This window comes from Labeo rohita, unplaced genomic scaffold (genome assembly GCF_022985175.1).
Source record: "Labeo rohita strain BAU-BD-2019 unplaced genomic scaffold, IGBB_LRoh.1.0 scaffold_637, whole genome shotgun sequence".
In the NCBI taxonomy this organism is placed as follows: Eukaryota; Metazoa; Chordata; class Actinopteri; order Cypriniformes; family Cyprinidae; genus Labeo; species Labeo rohita.
The window spans coordinates 16244-32953 of NW_026129565.1; the positions used below are offsets into that span (position 1 = coordinate 16244).

Below are 16710 nucleotides of genomic sequence, written 5' to 3' on the forward strand. Positions count from 1 at the left end.
ACATCGGTCAGAACGTAGGACAGGAATCAGTTTTAACAGTTTACTGCAGCACAGACATACATTAGACAGCATAGCATTTGCAGTTTGGTGGGTCTACGTACTATAGCGTAGGTGTATGTGTTTTTTCCTAATGGACGCAAATCGTTCGTAATCACCACCAACTCTGCGTCGCCACTTCTGGCACCGTCTTCCGATGAAGCGCAACTGTTTTGTCATGCGCATTTTACGTGCGCAATCATTCCCTTCGCGTCCGACAATGGCCACTAGAAGGCGCCTTTGCATTGTCGTTGTAACTCAACGGATTCCAGGATAAAACTGACCCTATTATTGATACAATGGAAAAAATCTGTCGACTTTCTAAGGAGACGCTTTAGTATCAGACCACAAAGCTCAGGTACTGAGTGAACATTTTGGCAGCTTTGAAAAAAAAAAGGCCTCTTTTTCAGGAACATGACAGTAGTAAAGTAGGTGACCAGATGTCTAAAATTGCGCATTTGACTGGAAAGCTTTCAGAAATGGTCGCCAAGGTTAGTTGTGCCTAGGGTTGCAAAATTCCGGGAATTTTCAAGACGGGAAACTTTCCATGGGAATTAACGGGAATATATGGGAATTAATGGGAATATACGGGAATTAACCGGAATTATTGGGAATAAACTGGGAATTTGCAAAATTGCAGGAACTGGGAATGCAAATGTAGCTGAGAAGAAAAACTTGCAGCATAATCTTGGTTAAAACAACCAGGTTTAATGCAATTTTAGTTACAGGGAACGTTCGTAGAACTTTCTCATTTGGTTCCCAAAAAAAACCCCAAAAGGGAACCATATGGGAACGCTAGGGAAATGCTCTCTGTTTGCTGAGTACGTTCTTACGTGTACTTTAATAAATTTTGTGTGTGTGTGTGTGTGTGTGTGTGTGTTTGTGTGTTTTTCATGTAACTGGAATTATTAGATCTCTGCAACATTATAAAGTATGAGGGGCCGTATACGCTGTAATTATTGAAAAACACTAGTGAAACGAAAAACATTGAGAAACCTTAGTGAAATGTATGCATATGCATTACTGAAAAGCCTCTTACAAACACTAGTGAAACAAAAAGATCAACCGTAGTGGAATTCATTTATATGCATAAGTGAAGTAAGTAAAGATTTCAGTAGATGATAAGAGCTAATTTTTTTTAAACGGAAGCTGCGTCAACACTTCTGTTTAATTTGGCGCCTCTCACAAATTCTTTAATGCTGGTTATCTAGTTGTCTGAAGCTATTAATATTTTAAACAACATTTTACCGTCCTCAAGTACAATTCCGAATATGGGACGAAACAGTGCGATGTTATAGAGCTCGAGTCCTGCACGGGCCTCAAATATAGACCCTAGTCCGGCCCTGGCCCAAAACGCTGAGGCCAGCATTTCCAATAGTTTGGGCGGAGAGTGGAGGCTAAAACCGTTTAAAATATGCCGTAATTTTTGCTCAAAAATGTAAGAGTAATACATCATTCGGAACTGTAAAGGGTCTACTTTTAAGTGGACTCACAACATCAATAAAACATTGTGCTTTTAGAAAACAAACATGATGCACTTTGACTCCTGCAGTACTTTGTTGCGCTCTGCCATTTCACTATATCAAAAAATAAATAAATAAAAAACTTTGCATGCCGTAGTTTACACAGGACTGGCAGAGGATGTGAATTGATATGCCTTTACTAAATATGTTATGTGGTTTATTTTGAGAGGTAAACTTTTTTTTTTTTTTTTTTCCAGGGAAAGCATCTCAGCAGCGCATTCTTAGCATAAGAGAAAGACAGTCATTTCTGCATTTTCTTACTGCAGAATGCCTTTTTTTCTGCACTTAACAAGTGAATTTCGCCGAGATATTTTCGGAGATGATAGACAAGATATTATAGAATAACAATTTAATGAAAACGTCCCAGTTTGACATCCGACGGTTTCCCCAGATCGCATCACACACAATGTAGCAAAAACAAGTACACACATATACACACACATATATATATATATATATATATATATATATATATATATATATATATATATATATATATATATATATATATATATATATATATATAGAGTACTGTGCACAAGTCTTAGGCCACTAGTATTTTCACCAACAAAAAATAAAAATAAGTCAGTTATTTCTATCTTTTGCTGTAGTGTGTCAGTAGGAAGTATCAGTTTACATTTCTAAACATTCATTTTGCCATTAATTGTAATACTCCAGTGGGATTTTTTTTTTGCACAAGGAGTCTGACAACAGCCAGTGCTTCACACAGAGATCTGATCTGACCATCATCCAGTCTGTCTGGAATGACATGAAGACACAGAACAATTACAGGCAAATGCTGACACACAGATGGAGATGATAAACTCAAGCACAGTGAATAACAACAATACACCTCTGATTCCCCTGAAGAGAGTCTGAGAGAAAAATCAACATTAACACATTATTACAACAAAAATAAATGATAATTAATACTCGCACCGGTACACTGACTGCTCAGCAGTCCAGAATCTTAAGCATATAACATTAGTTCTGGCAGGTCACGTGAGTCAAGCTCACACATACATCTCAGAGACGTCTATTTAACATTTGAATTTACGTCTGCAAAATGTACTTTTTTGGTTGTTTGCTCATCTGCAATGCGTCTATAGAAAGTTTCCTATCAGATGTCAAATAGATGTCCATTAGATGTCTGTAAGATGTTTATGATTTAGTATGTATGTAAAACTGACATCTTACAGGCATCTGTCAGATGTTTGTACACAAAAGATCAATTGATCTTTAACAGACATCTCGCAGACGTATGTGTGCTGGGTATAGGGATATTACTCCTATCACAGCATTCCTATATAAGATGTATTCAGCAGCTTTTCACTTGTTTGAGAGTAAATTAGATGGCAAATTCCGTCTCTGTAATAAGCGTTCAATCAGGATCTTGCATCAGGGGTTTGTTTCCCACAGAGTTTTTTCATCAGATTCAAGTTTGTGTGCAGTTTGGCTGCATTGATTGATATAAGCTGATTGACTTGGAAGTGACCTGCGCAAGCACTGCTTCTCGCAACGATGTATCATTGACATAGACTCTTCACCCACAATGCCCACAATTCAGCGCTGAAGTTGTGTTAATGTGACTGAATCAACAACAGTTTACATGAGATCTGCTTACCCTGCTAAAGAAGCAAGATATAAATAAGGGTTAAAGCATCCACGTAATGTAACATTTCCCGTGTTACCAGAGTAATTTCGTTGATCTACTAAATTAAAGAAACAACCACCGAGCTAATTCTGTGTGATCCTTGTTTATTCTAGTGCTCAAATTTAACTTAAATTCTCTTATTAACCCACAAAAACTCCAAAAACTTAAACAATTGATGAGTATGTTGAAATAAAGTTGTTTTGAGGCTTCAGTCCCACTCCTGGCTTTTCCTCCTTTTCCAGCCAGCATACCAAGTTCTTTTGTGCTTAAATATCTAGCTGTTATTATGAACACATACCCTTCTTTAAGGGCAGTGAAACAAGCAGCTTAGTGATATTTTAAGATATTAAGGAGTCCTTTCTACAAAATAAACAAACAACATTAAACATCTACAGTGATTGAAGTGAAACCTTCAAAAATAGACAGTCACACAAGTACTTACAGGCTGAGCTAAAAACACAAGGTTTCTCAATCAGGACTCTGAGATTTTTTGGAAGCCAAAGGGAACACAACCACATGCTCCCTCCACCCAACAAATCTCCTTCTTGTTTGTTTGCTAGGCATGTTGTGGCTTTAGGCTTATTGGTTGTATTTTGAAATGCTGGTAACATTACCTAATTAAACTTACCACAGCGAGGCTTGATTTTAAATCTGTTGCTCAAGGCTGTCTGATATGAAACAGGCTTGCTGCTTAAAGGAGAAGTCCATTTCCAAAACAAAGATTCACATATAATGTACTCACCCCCCTGGTCATCCAAGATGTTCATGTCTTTCTTTCTTCAGTCTTAAAAAAAAATTCAGAAATTTTCTCCATATAATGGACTGATATGGTGCCTCGAGTTTGAACATCCAAAATGCAGCTTAAATGTGGCTTCAAACGATCCCAAATGCGGTTGTAAACGATTCTAGCCGAGGAAGAAGGGTCTTACCTAGCATAACAGTCAGTTATTTTTATAACATGAAGGCACATTTAAACTGCATTTTGGAAGTTCAAACTCAGGGCACCATATCAGTCCATTATATGAAGAAAAATGTTGAAATTAACTCAAAAAACAATTTCTTTATGACTGAAGAAAGAAAGTGTCATGATCGGGGCTGTGGGTCTTCCCTCAGCCTCTCGAGGTCGCTGTTCCCCTTGCACTGCACTCCCCTGATTGTTCACGTCTGTCTTGTCATTTGCACTGATTACGCTCACACCTGTTCACTATTATCTGGTCTATAAGAACTCTCATTTCCCACTACTCATTCTGGCTGCATTGTCTTCGTGTGTGTTCCTCTGTTTTGATCCTGTTTTGATTCTAGTCGTGTTGTGCCGTGTTGGCCTTTTGGTTTATGTTTATTTTGTGTTTTGTTGAATTAAAATTTTCCTTTCCTGCATTTTGGACCCTGACCTCATTTCTCTGACCCGAACGTGACAGAATGCAGCCAGCATGAGTAGTGGGAAATGAGAGTTCTTATAGACCAGATAATAGTGAACAGGTGTGAGCGTAATCAGTGCAAATGACAAGACAGACGTGAACAATCAGGGGAGTGCAGTGCAAGGGGAACAGCGACCTCGAGAGGCTGAGGGAAGACCCACAGCCCCGATCATGACAGAAAGACATGAACATCTTGGATGACAATGGGGTGAGTACATTATATGTCTTTGTTTTGGAAGTGGACTTCTCCTTTCAGGCTCATCTAGTATTGGGAATGCTGTTTCATTAAACTATTATTTCCAGCACACTGTTGTCAGTGATATGATGTTGCTTAAAGCTATCTAGTATATCGGTAACGTGCTTGATACTTAACGTGCAGTATGCACATTTTGCTACTAAAGGTTGTTATTAACCCTTTAACTGTCACCCTCCATTTATTTAAAATAGGCATGAAAGTGTACTATCCAAACTTAAATTGTTGTAATTCATGAACACTTTGGAATAAAGATCTAAGGGTGGTCTCTTTTTAAAGAATTCATTCAGCAGAGTATGGCAGAAGTGGAATTTTTTCAAATAAATTATTAAGAAGTAATAGGAGTTTACATTTACTAAAAATAAAACGCACTGTACACTTTTTATTTTATTTTATGTAAAATACATATTTTACATAACAGCTTTTACCCTAAATTGTATATCAAATTGAAGCCTTATGTCTAAATGAGTTATGTTCCAAATTTGAAGTTGATATGAAAAAAAGAGGTTCCTGTGAAAGTTTGTTTAGCTCTTTGTCAACCCCCACCCCCCACCCTTTTTTTTTGAGTTGAGACTTGAAAATTATTATTATATTATTATAACTTCAAATGAGTGTAATTCTGGAATGCTTTGGAATATAAGCTTAATTCTGGTCTTGTTTTGTAGAAAACACTTTGAAGTTTATAGTATGTGTTGAATAAATTTAATTTAAAAAAGTTATAACATTTTAAGTTTATTATAATGAAAAATTACTATATTAAAAAAAATATATATTTTATAAAAAAAAATGTATAATCCAAAGGAGGTTTTACTCCAAAGCTACTAGGAAATTAAAGGCATAAGTATGAACTAATTGTGTACTAAATTTGGAATTGATATCACAAACCTTGTAGATTCTGTGAGAGGTTTTGCTGCTCAACTAACAAAGAACACTCGATCACTTTTCTGTATTGGTGATTTCTATGCTTCGTTGGTTACACTTCACCACTTGATCTCCCAACACCACAACACACAAAGTGATTTTTTTTTTTTAAATTCAAAACATTGTACACAGAATAGATTTAAAAAAAAAATCATAAACATGGTATAATATGTATAAATTGGTATAAATTGTCTTTGATATAGGAATAAAACAAAACAAATAAACAATTTAGTATATGCAGTGGTTATATATCTTTTTAAATGCTAAACTTGTTAAGCAGCTATTTTAAATTATTTACAACTAATACGTGCTAAGCAGAACTTAGCACTGTCACCACAATGCCAGCCACTGAAACAGTCTCTCTTAGGGAGGAAGCAAAGAGGCAGATCACACCCACAGCAGATCACAAGGGTTATCTGGTGGCACATTTTGCATCTTTGTCTGTATTTACTAGAAGGTGTGATGTGTTTGGGTGTGTGTCCTGCTGAATTGTGGGAAGCAGGAGGAGCAGGAGGAGGCATCCAATCAATGAGCTCCTGTATTAGAGCTTCCCGGAATTCCCTTTGTGTCTTTGCCCTCTTGTTTTGCGTTGCAGCCATCTGCTGGTGGATTATGTATGCGTTGACAACTGTGTCCACAAAGTGAAAGAAAATGGTGCAGTACCACTTTCTAGTTTTCCTGGCTGCTGAATAGAACCCAATGAGGGCATCCGACATATCCACTCCTCCCATACTCCTGTGTAGAAAGAAAACATAAGTCAATATATACAATATTACAACTGCAAAATTATTTTTTTTTGGGATGACCCACTGAAAAAAAAATTCTACTCACTTGTTGTAGTCTGACACTACTGTAGGAATGGGAATGGTCATTGTGGTCCATTGTCCATCACCTGTCTTCACCCTCCTCTGGACAGTCTGACCTCCATTTGCGGAATGGAATGAGGAGCACATCAGTACTTCTCTTGTGTCCTTCCACTCGATGAAGAGAAGCTGATTGTCCCTTTTCCACCTTATGCTTCCTCGAGGTGCATTTTTGGGCAGCCTATTTAGGGTGGTTTGAGGAAAGCCCACCCTGTTGCTCCTGATGGTCCCACAAACCCAGTGTAACGCCACACCAGCAGAGGGAGCCCTCACCCATTGACTGCCTGTTGCTGCTCCGTCTGCTGCTTCACTGGTAACTTCCTGTTTGGTGGCCATTTAAGGAGGCCTAAACCAAACAGGCTTCGCAAAGTATTGTTTTGCTGTGCGGACTCTACTAAACGGTTTTCTCCTGTTTCATTGCCTCGTTTTTGCCACGGTTTTGTTTCATGTCATTGTTTTGCCTTGTCCATGCCATAATCTTTGCTTTGTTCAATTGCCTTGTTTATTTGTTACTTTTTGGACTGCTCACTGGTATTTTGACGTTCTGCCTGTTTTCTGGATTATGCTATAGTTTTGCCTACGTATTACTGTTTGTTTGGTGATTGACCCTGCCTGTCTTGACTACGATCTGTGTAATAAAGCTCGCACTTGGATCTATCACGCTTCCCTGGAGTCTCCGTTACAGAATACTTCGCCGTAGCCTGTTCACAAGATGGCCACCCCATCTGAGTCCCTGGCCAAGGTGGCTGCTATGCCTGAGCCTCATCAGTCCAAACCTCATCTCATCATGTCTGCCACACACAAAACAAATCAAGTGATGCCTGATCATCCAGTATCAAGTCAAGCTTCCAAGTCAAGTCAAGTTGCAGCTGCGTGCCCTGAGTTAAGTCAAGTTTCCAAGTCAAATCAAGTTGCAGCTGTGTTTCCTGAGTCAAGTCCAGTTTCTGTGTCAAGTCAAGATACAGCTGTTGTTCTCCATGAATCAAGCCAAGATACAGCTGTTCCCCACGAGTCAAGCCAATACACAGCTGTTCCTCACGAGTCAAGCCAAGTCACAGCTGTTCCCCACGAGTCAAGCCAAGTCACAGCTGTTCTCCACAAGTCAAGCCAAGTCACAGCTGTGCCCCACGAGTCAAGTCAAGTCACAGCTGTTCTCCACAAGTCAAGCCAAGTCACAGCTGTGCCCCACGAGTCAAGTCAAGTCACAGCTGTGCCCCACAAGTCAAGCCATGTTGTTCCTGAGTAAAGCCATGTTGTTCCTGTGTCAAGCCATGTTGTTCCTGAGTCAAGCCATGTTGTTCCTGAGTCAAGCCATGTTGTTCCTGAGTCAAGCCATGTTGTTCCTGAGTCAAGCCATGTTGTTCCTGAGTCAAGTCACGTTACAGCTGTTGTTCCTGAATCAAGTCAAGTTACAGCTGGGTTGTCTATGTTAAGCCCAACTACAGCTGATTTCCATGAGCCAAGCCAAGCCACAGCTGACCTTCATGAGCCAAGTCAAGCCACAGCTGATCTTCCTAAGCCAAGTCACAGCTGACCTTCACAAGCCAAATCAAGTCACAGCTGGACTGCACTAGCCAGGTCAAATCACCGCTGTTCTTCACAAGTCTTCACAAAATGGCCGTTGCCATTTTCAGTGTGTGGGCTGCACACTGTGCTCTAGAGGCCTTGTCTGTCCACGAGTCTACTCCAGAGGCCTCGTCTGTCCACGACTCTGCTCTAGAGGCCTCGTCTGTCCACGAGTCTGCTCCAGAGGCCTCGTCTGTCCACGAGTCAGTTCCAGAGGCCTCGACTGTCCATGAGTTCGCGCCTATACCTCCAGAGGTGTCAGCGCACACTGTAGATCCTCCAAAGGAGGTGGCGTCTATTTATGAACTCACTGCCATGTCTGCCCAAGAATCTGCGCCCATGCCTCCAGAGGTGTCAGCACCTGCTGTAGATCCTCCTATGGGGGCGGCGTCCTCCCATGAACTCTCTGCCTGTCATGCTACGACCAAGGAAATCATCCGTGAACACACCGCTCTGCTATGGATGTCACTGGTTCCACTGTGGATATCTCTGCTCCTGTCTGTTCTGCCTGCTCTGCCTGCCTCGCCATGGCTTCCTGTCCTGCCTGCTCTGCCTGCCCCACCATGGCTTCCTACTCTGCCATTGCTCCACGGCCCAGGTCCTCCAAGGTCCCACTGTCTGCCACAGTTCCAGTTGCCTTTGATGCCACCATCCTTTCACCAATGACAATGTTCTGGTGTGGTTGGTAGAAGCTTTTGCATCCTTCACGAATTTGGTTTAAATTTGCACAAACGGTCAAAGGCAGGGGTTCCTTTCTTTTTTCATTCTCAGCATCCACCTTGGGATCACTAAGATGAAGTACTGAGGAGATGGCAAGAAATTTCCTACAGGACATGACGGAAGATGGAAATCTAATGCCATACAGTCTTGTCCCTTTCCAGTAGTCTATCACTGCTGGCAACTTCACCACACCCATATAGAGGGTAATTGACAAAAAGAAGAAAAAGTCCTTCAAAGACATGTCCTGCCGCAACCTTTTTGCTGTCTCCACGTGCCCAGCAGCATATGTGTTGGAATTTTGCATGATGGTCTCACAAACGGATGTTGAAAAAACAGCTGGAACAACTCCAAAGGACTATATGAATCTGTTTGAATAATTTGAGGTCCAGGTGTCCGAGCAGGCCTGAATTTTGTCTCTAGTGGTGGAATATCAGCCTCTTCTGGTGTGTGCCATCGACCAGCAGAGCCAGATGAAGATCTTCCTTCCTGTCTTCCTCTGCCTTGCCCTGTACTTCTTCCTCTCCCATTGCTTATTTCTCTTCCTCTCCCACTGTTTTTGCTTTGCCCTCTTCCTCCCAGTCCTTCACTACTTCTCTTCCTTCCTCTCCCTCTGTCACTGCTTCTTCCTCTTTCTCTCCCTCGCCCTCTTCCTCTCACTCCATCACTGTTTTTCCCTCTTCCTCTCAGTCCTTCACTGCTTCTCCTCCTTCCTCTCCCTCTGTCACTGCTTCTTCCTCTTTCTCTCCCTCTTCCTCTCACTCCATCACTGTTTTTCCCTCTTCCTCTCAGTCCTTCACTGCTTCTCCTCCTTCCTCTCCATCTGTCACTGCTTCTTCCTCTTTCTCTCCCTCTTCCTCTGTCTTTACTGGCAGCTGATGATGATGCCTCAGAGGTTGATGGTTGCATAGTTCATCAGGTTGCCAGTCCTCATCAAAAGTGTCATCAGATTGCCTATAGCAATAATATATAAAATGTAAATATATATGCACACACACACACACACACACACACACAAAAACAAATGTATACTAATATAGAAAAGTGTTTCATGAGATACATAATTACATACCACAATCATACCCAATCATATAGATAGACAGAAAGATGATAGATAGATAGATAGATAGATAGATAGATAACATAATTACATAACACAGTTTCAGACTGCTCTCAAAGGAGTATAATGAGTATAAACTTACCAATCTGATGCATCCACTTCTGGAAAAAGCAGTTCTGGCTCCTCATCAGTAGAATCTCCACCCTGCTCTTCATCACTAGTTTTACAACGCTCATCTACAACTTCTAAAAGTGTATACATTTTTCTTTTTGTCCTTTGTTGATCCATGTCACAAATCAAGTGACAGTGCAAGAAAAATGGCTACTGCTAGTGCTTGTAAGCAAGTTTGAATGCATGTTTACAGACTTTCAGCAACCGTTTTCAAACTGCAGGTAAACACGTGGTAGCAACAGCAGGCAATTAGCCTTTGATTGGATAATGGTTGTGTAAATATCCATTTTCAAAGAGGCCATTGGCCTGCTGAGTTGCTGAGATCTCAGAAGCGTTAGATATGGGTCTAGCTGCTCTGGCTGGTTATTGAAACTTTTTTGAATGACTTGCCTGATCATTGTTGGACAGAGTTATGAAGGTAGATTCTTTCTGATCAGAATACTTTACCAAACTCAGCATCTAGTGTGTTGTTACAAATAACCTCCTAAAGAAAGTGGATTTCATAAATGATCATATCAAATGAAAACACGCTATCTCAACCATAAATAAATGTCCACATTCAATTATATTTTCAATATATTTGTACAGATACTAGAATGAATTGCTGTATTATTAATCTTTAGCCTAAAAACAGACTTTTCATGACTGTGAGTGGGTGTATTTATAGTAAAGGCCACAACTCCTGGCATACTTATGATTTTTTGCTGCAAACCCTAGTCGCAAATTAGTCCATTTCTGTCAGTACATAAAATATTCTGCAAAATGGTAAATATGAAATCTTCAATCCGAGAGCTTTCCAACGATATATAGTTTGTCAAGATTAGTGTTGGTTTAGACTAAGATATTGTTGTTTGAAATATGTAATGCCAAATGTCCCACCTGTGGGACGGTGACAGTTAAAGGGTTAATGCCAACGATTATCTGGATAACAGCAACATGCCTGTTGCCTAAACTTTGGGTATTGATCATATGCTGTACTGCATTAAAGGGGCACGCTGCTCTTCTCAGCACCCCATTTGCTGCTGCTCTTCTTCTATAAAGACTATTAGGGTAATAGGATTTTGTTTACTTGTTAAGGCTTATCTAGTGTTCAGTATCACATTGCTAGATGTGCTTGTGTAACGGGACTCATCAGAAGTGTGAACAGATCCAATTGCGAGCTTTATTGAACAGAACGTGGTCAGACAGGCAAGGTCGATCTCCAACAAACTGTGATAATCAGGGCGAGGTGAGAGCGTAATCCAATAAACAGGCAGAACGTCAAAATACCAGTGAGCAGTCCAAAGGAACAAATGAACAATGCAATGAAACGAGACAAAAACTATGGCAATGGAAACAAGCCCAAAATATAACTATGAAACAACAAAATAACCGTGGAAATAACAAAAACAAGGCAATGAAACAGGGAAAATGCTTGGTAGAGTCCACACAGGCAAAACAATACTTCACCACCTCCTGTTTGGCGTGGCGCTCCTTATATGGCTGACAAACAGGAAGTAACCATAGAAGCATCAGAGGGAGTGGTAACAGTCAGTCCATAGGTAAGGGCTCCCTCTGCTGGTGTGGCATTACAGCTTGTTGCTGAAAGCTGTTGGTTGTTACTGCAAGTGCTGGTACCCAACTCAATTTGCAACAACATGAAGCCAATGTTTAAGCTGTGGTTTAAGGCCATCTGATTGTTCTTAAAATATGCTTGCTGCTTATGGCTCATATGGTTATTGGATTTCTTTAGGTTTCTCTGACTATTGCAGCATGCTTGTTGCTTAAAGATATCTAGTGTATTGTTAAGAGACTTTTTGCAAGAACCAGTTAACCTGTAAACTGATGAGTTGATTTGAATCATTATATGCTGTTATAGCATTTTTAAATGGATGCTTAAGTTTATAGGCCAGGTAGAATCTGCAATCTCTGAACCAGTTCATTTGCTCGCTTCTCTGGCTGCAGTGTTTGCTGCAAACTAGGCTGCCAATTCTAGTGGGTTTTCTGCATCTTTAATGTTTTTTAGGGACTGCATTAAAGAGGCATGCTGCTTATACAGAAGAGCACCCCTTCACTGCTATACTTCTATGGTAAGGAGCTGCTGCCCCAGTCTCTGTTATTCCATTATTATTTGTTGTGGCAAAAATCTTTGCTTGAGGCTCTCGATCAATAAAGACAAACTGCGCAATTGCGTTTTAAGGTTTATTTCTTGCAAGAAAGGTTCACAGCCAAACAGATACAGCACCCTGCTGAGTGTGACAAAGGAGGGAGTTATCGCCTCCACTTTATATCTTTTTGCACACTCAAGGTTACAAACTAAAAACAGACGGTGCTGTCATATAAGGAAAGAAAACCTGCAAAACAACTCTATAGATCATCCCTTCTCAGCATTCTCCATACCTTACACACAAGTTTGTCACGTAAGCATGCAAAAATCACTCATAAATGAATTTTCCCCAACAATTTCCCCCTTTTTATCATTCATTGATTACTACTCATCAAAAATTCATTACCATGCTACACATTCTCAATTGTCTACTAATATCAAATCATAACATAAAATCAAGCTCACATCTTCACATTTGTTTTCTGGAAGCCGGGCTAAACGAATAAACACTGTTATTGCATTCCTGACATGTGTCAGACCCTCAGTCACCTCACAGACACCAAATAGAAATGTTACTTATACAACTCAAACTATTATCACTACTGATTACACACTTTTATGGTTATATATCTTGACTACTTGTTATTACTTTTGTAACTCATAATATCAAAATGTAGAAAACTCAAGTTATTACATCACATTTATACTCTTCATTTCCGACTTTCGCATAAATGATCATTCTCTTAAGTTTTTGAAAGAAGGTTGAATATGCTAAGGCTTTTTATTTGGGATCCCCCTTTTGTTAGCAAGCCATACAGTATAGTCATAGACATAAAGACAGGCAAACCCTTCCCCTAGTGAAGTTTTGTCATTAGTCTTGTTCTTTTGTTTCCCTTAATTCATTTCACTGTAAGTTCCACTGCTGCTATCATCATCATCAATTGTTTTCTCTAAGTCAAACCCTATCACCAAATTTTCATTGCCCACATGTAGCTTCACCATCTTCGGCGAGACGCTAGAGGTCACCAGTCTCTGTACTGAGCTGGAAATTAACTGCAAAATGCACGGTAAACACAGTAGCAGCAAAAGGCCTGCACCAATCATTGGTAATACAGTAGTACAAATCCAATAACCCCAACCTCCCCAGAGGTTTGTTCACCATTCCATTTGCATTTTGTTAGCTTTTTCAGGCTCTTTTACGGCCCTTCTCATGTGTGCTACTATGTTGGTGACGTTGTCACTGTAATCTGGAATATGAAAACAACATGATGTACCCAACATTTTGCATACTCCCCCAGATTTTGACGTCAACATATCCAAAACTAATCTGTTTTGAATGACTGCATCCCTCAGCTCTTTCATTTCCCCATTGACTAAAGTTAGTGCATTCTCTGTGCTATTTGCAATGGCCAGTACAGACCATGCCAGCCCATTAATCTTGTTTATGCTTACTGCTGTTCCTACCCCAAGGAAAAGTGACCACCCTATTGTTGCCCCAGGTGCTGTCCATGGATCTGACAATTTATACCCATTATATCTCTCTGGTAAAGCCTCTGGCATAATGCCAACATTCCTTCTCTTTCTACTCACAACCTCATGTTTGTCAGTTGGTAAATACACAAATGTTCCCACATTCATCAGTGCTGGATAACAACACCCAGACCATCCTTTCTCAGGCAGATCATGATACGCTCTGTCTCCACACACCCAAACTGCGGCAGGTGTGGAATCACTTAGCCTGCTGAATGGACATGTGAACGCCGTCTGTTTCTCGTCGATGATCGCCTTTTCTCTGTGCTTACTCCCAAACTGACGTGTCTGGTGTTTACGCTCTCTCCTGGCTACTGCTGGCTGTTATCTTGTGCTCGCTCCCGCTCCCCTTCCTGGGTTGCTGATGGAACTCTCCTGCAGTGACTGGCGTGCACCCACGTTGCCTTTTCTGCCACCTTTACAGCCGTAAGCGTGGTCAGAAGCACCTGGAACGGTCCCAGCCAGCTGGTTTAAAAGCATGCAAGGGTTTCTCTGCAACCTTTTGTTGTGCTGCTTTCACCTGCACACAAATATTGGACAACAGAGAAGACATTTCTTTGCAGTAACTCAGCATGTCGTGCTCACACAGCTCTGTGGATGGCAGGGTTGTTTTCCCCCTTCTAACCCCACATGTGGTGGTCTACCGAACAAAATTTCGTACGGGCTCAAATTTGATCTCACTCGCTTTCTCATTCTCATATACATGAGAACAATCGGCAGTGCTTTCACCCATGTGAGTCCAGTTTCCTCACAACATTTTGCCAATTTGTTCTTCAGGGTTTGGTTGTGGCGTTCCACGCCACCCCCGCTGCGTGGTGCGTAGGCGCAGTGTGTTCTTATGTCAATACCCAGAAATTCGCCTACTTGTGTTATTGCCTCATTCACAAAATGTCTTCCGTTGTCAGAGCTAATTTTCCATGGAATTCCCCATCTCGGGACTATTTCAGTCAGTAGCGCTTTTGCTACCGCTGTTGCATCCTGTTTTGATGATGGGAAGACCTCAGTCCATTTGGACCACATGTCCACCATCACCAAACAGTACCTTTTGCCTTCACATGGATTTAGCTCGACAAAGTCCATTTGCAAATATTCAAAGGGTCCCGCCGGTGGCGGTTGGGACACCAGAGGCATTTTTGCGCCTCGCGCAACATTATAGGTATTGCAAATAACGCATCTTTTGCAAAAGTTTTCCGCAAAAATTGTAAACCCTTTTGTAAACCACAACTCTTTCATTTGCATCATCATTCCCCCTTTTGACACATGGTCTAACCCGTGTGTCAAACGACAATAATGTGAAAAGAAATGTTTGGGTAAACAAGGTCTGCCATCCTCACTCATCCACACGCCATCTGTTACTTTACAGCCACACTTCCTCCACTGTTCTTTTTCTGGCCCTGTAGCAAAGGTCTGCATGCCCTGTAAAGATGAAAAACTGTTTTCATTGGTGTCAGAGCCGTCTTAGCTGCTGCATCCGCCCTCGCATTACCTAAAGAAACAGAGTCTTTTTGGTTAGTTTGTGCTGCACATTTGCAAATGGCTATCTTCTCTGGCAGCAAGATAGCTTCGAGCAGTTCTGCCACCAAGTGGGCATTCAAAATCGGTCGCCTGTCTGATTTCAAAAATTTTGTGTTTCCACAGTGCCCCGAAATCATGGGTCACGCCGAAAGCATAACGCGAATCGGTGTAAATCGTCACACATTGATCTTTCATCAATTTGCAATTTGCAAGCCGCCTGAGCTGAGTAATTTGACGGTAGCTTTCCGGAAGCCACAACTCGGTTGTTATTGCGTAACCTACTTTGTTCTGGCCTGTTTGTGGATCTTTCGACGCAGACCCATCCACAAAGAGGACATTGTCGCAATTTTTGAGTGGCATATCAGAAAGGTCAGGACGCGGCGTACAAATTTGTTCCAATGTCGTCAAACAGCAATGATGCTCCTCCCCGTCTCCCTCTGTGGGGAGGAGAGTCGCAGCATTCAGGGTCGTACACCGTTTAATCGTGATATTGGGCATATCGAGCAGGATTGTGTGGTATCGCAACGATCTAGCTGTTGACAAATGCGATGTTTTCTGTTCTTGCAAGATCATGGTGTCCGCGTGTGGCGCCATCAAAGTTAGGTCAGAATAACCCACAAACTCTCTCGAGGCTATCACAGCCTGCTCCGCAGCTGCCACCGCCCTCAGACAAAGTGGCAGCCCCACAGCAGCCGGATCCAACTTGCTAGAAAAATAAGCCACAGGTCGCAGTCTGTCCCCATGATATTGCAATAACACAGAAGTCTGCCATCTGCACAAACGGCCGATCACCATTCGGAAGGCCCAACGCGGGCGCCTGTGCCAATTGAATTTTCATGTTAACAAAGGCCTCAGTTTACACATCAGATCTCGTATACCCACTGAGGCTCTTCGTGCAAACAGCTCCATTGCTCACTCCCCTCCTCCTCTACTCTGACACCCGAGGAATCAGCAATGAGCCAACTCATACATAGCAAACTGGTTTTCAACATTTTCATCATTCAATTCAGACATAGACACAAAAGCAAGCTTTTTCTTCATTGCAGAGAGCAGTCAGAATATCAGTGTATGTGTATGCGCGTGTGATTAATTTATGTTCACTTCCCTTTACTTTTGGCCGCTCACCCTCTCCTCTTTCCCTCGGCTGCTCCCCATCCTCCTCGCTTCAGTCCGACTTGTCCTCCTTCTTCGCCTCTGGACAGTGTTTAGCCCAATGTCCATCCTTCTTGCACACGCAGCACTTAGAACAGTCTCTCATGTCGTGGTCGTCGGTTTCGCATATCCAGCAGCCCCACTTTGCCAGGCCTTTACTGCAGCTGACTTCAGTTGTTGTTGGTTTGTGGGTCTTTCTGCCTTTAGTTTTGTCTTCAGCAAGTGAAATGCATGCTCAATCAATT

At 41.5% G+C, this 16710-nt stretch overlaps 1 long non-coding RNA gene across 1 annotated transcript in view; it reads right to left on the bottom strand.

Annotated features, from left to right (window-relative positions):
* The window catches only part of LOC127161397 (uncharacterized), a 17809-nt gene extending 2576 nt beyond the window's left edge, over window positions 1–15233 (bottom strand). Inside the window, exon 1 of the long non-coding RNA XR_007827024.1 lies at window positions 14298–15233. This is a non-coding gene — a long non-coding RNA (uncharacterized LOC127161397). The remainder of the gene's footprint in view (window positions 1–14297) is intronic.
* Window positions 15234–16710: the final 1477 nt, after the last annotated feature.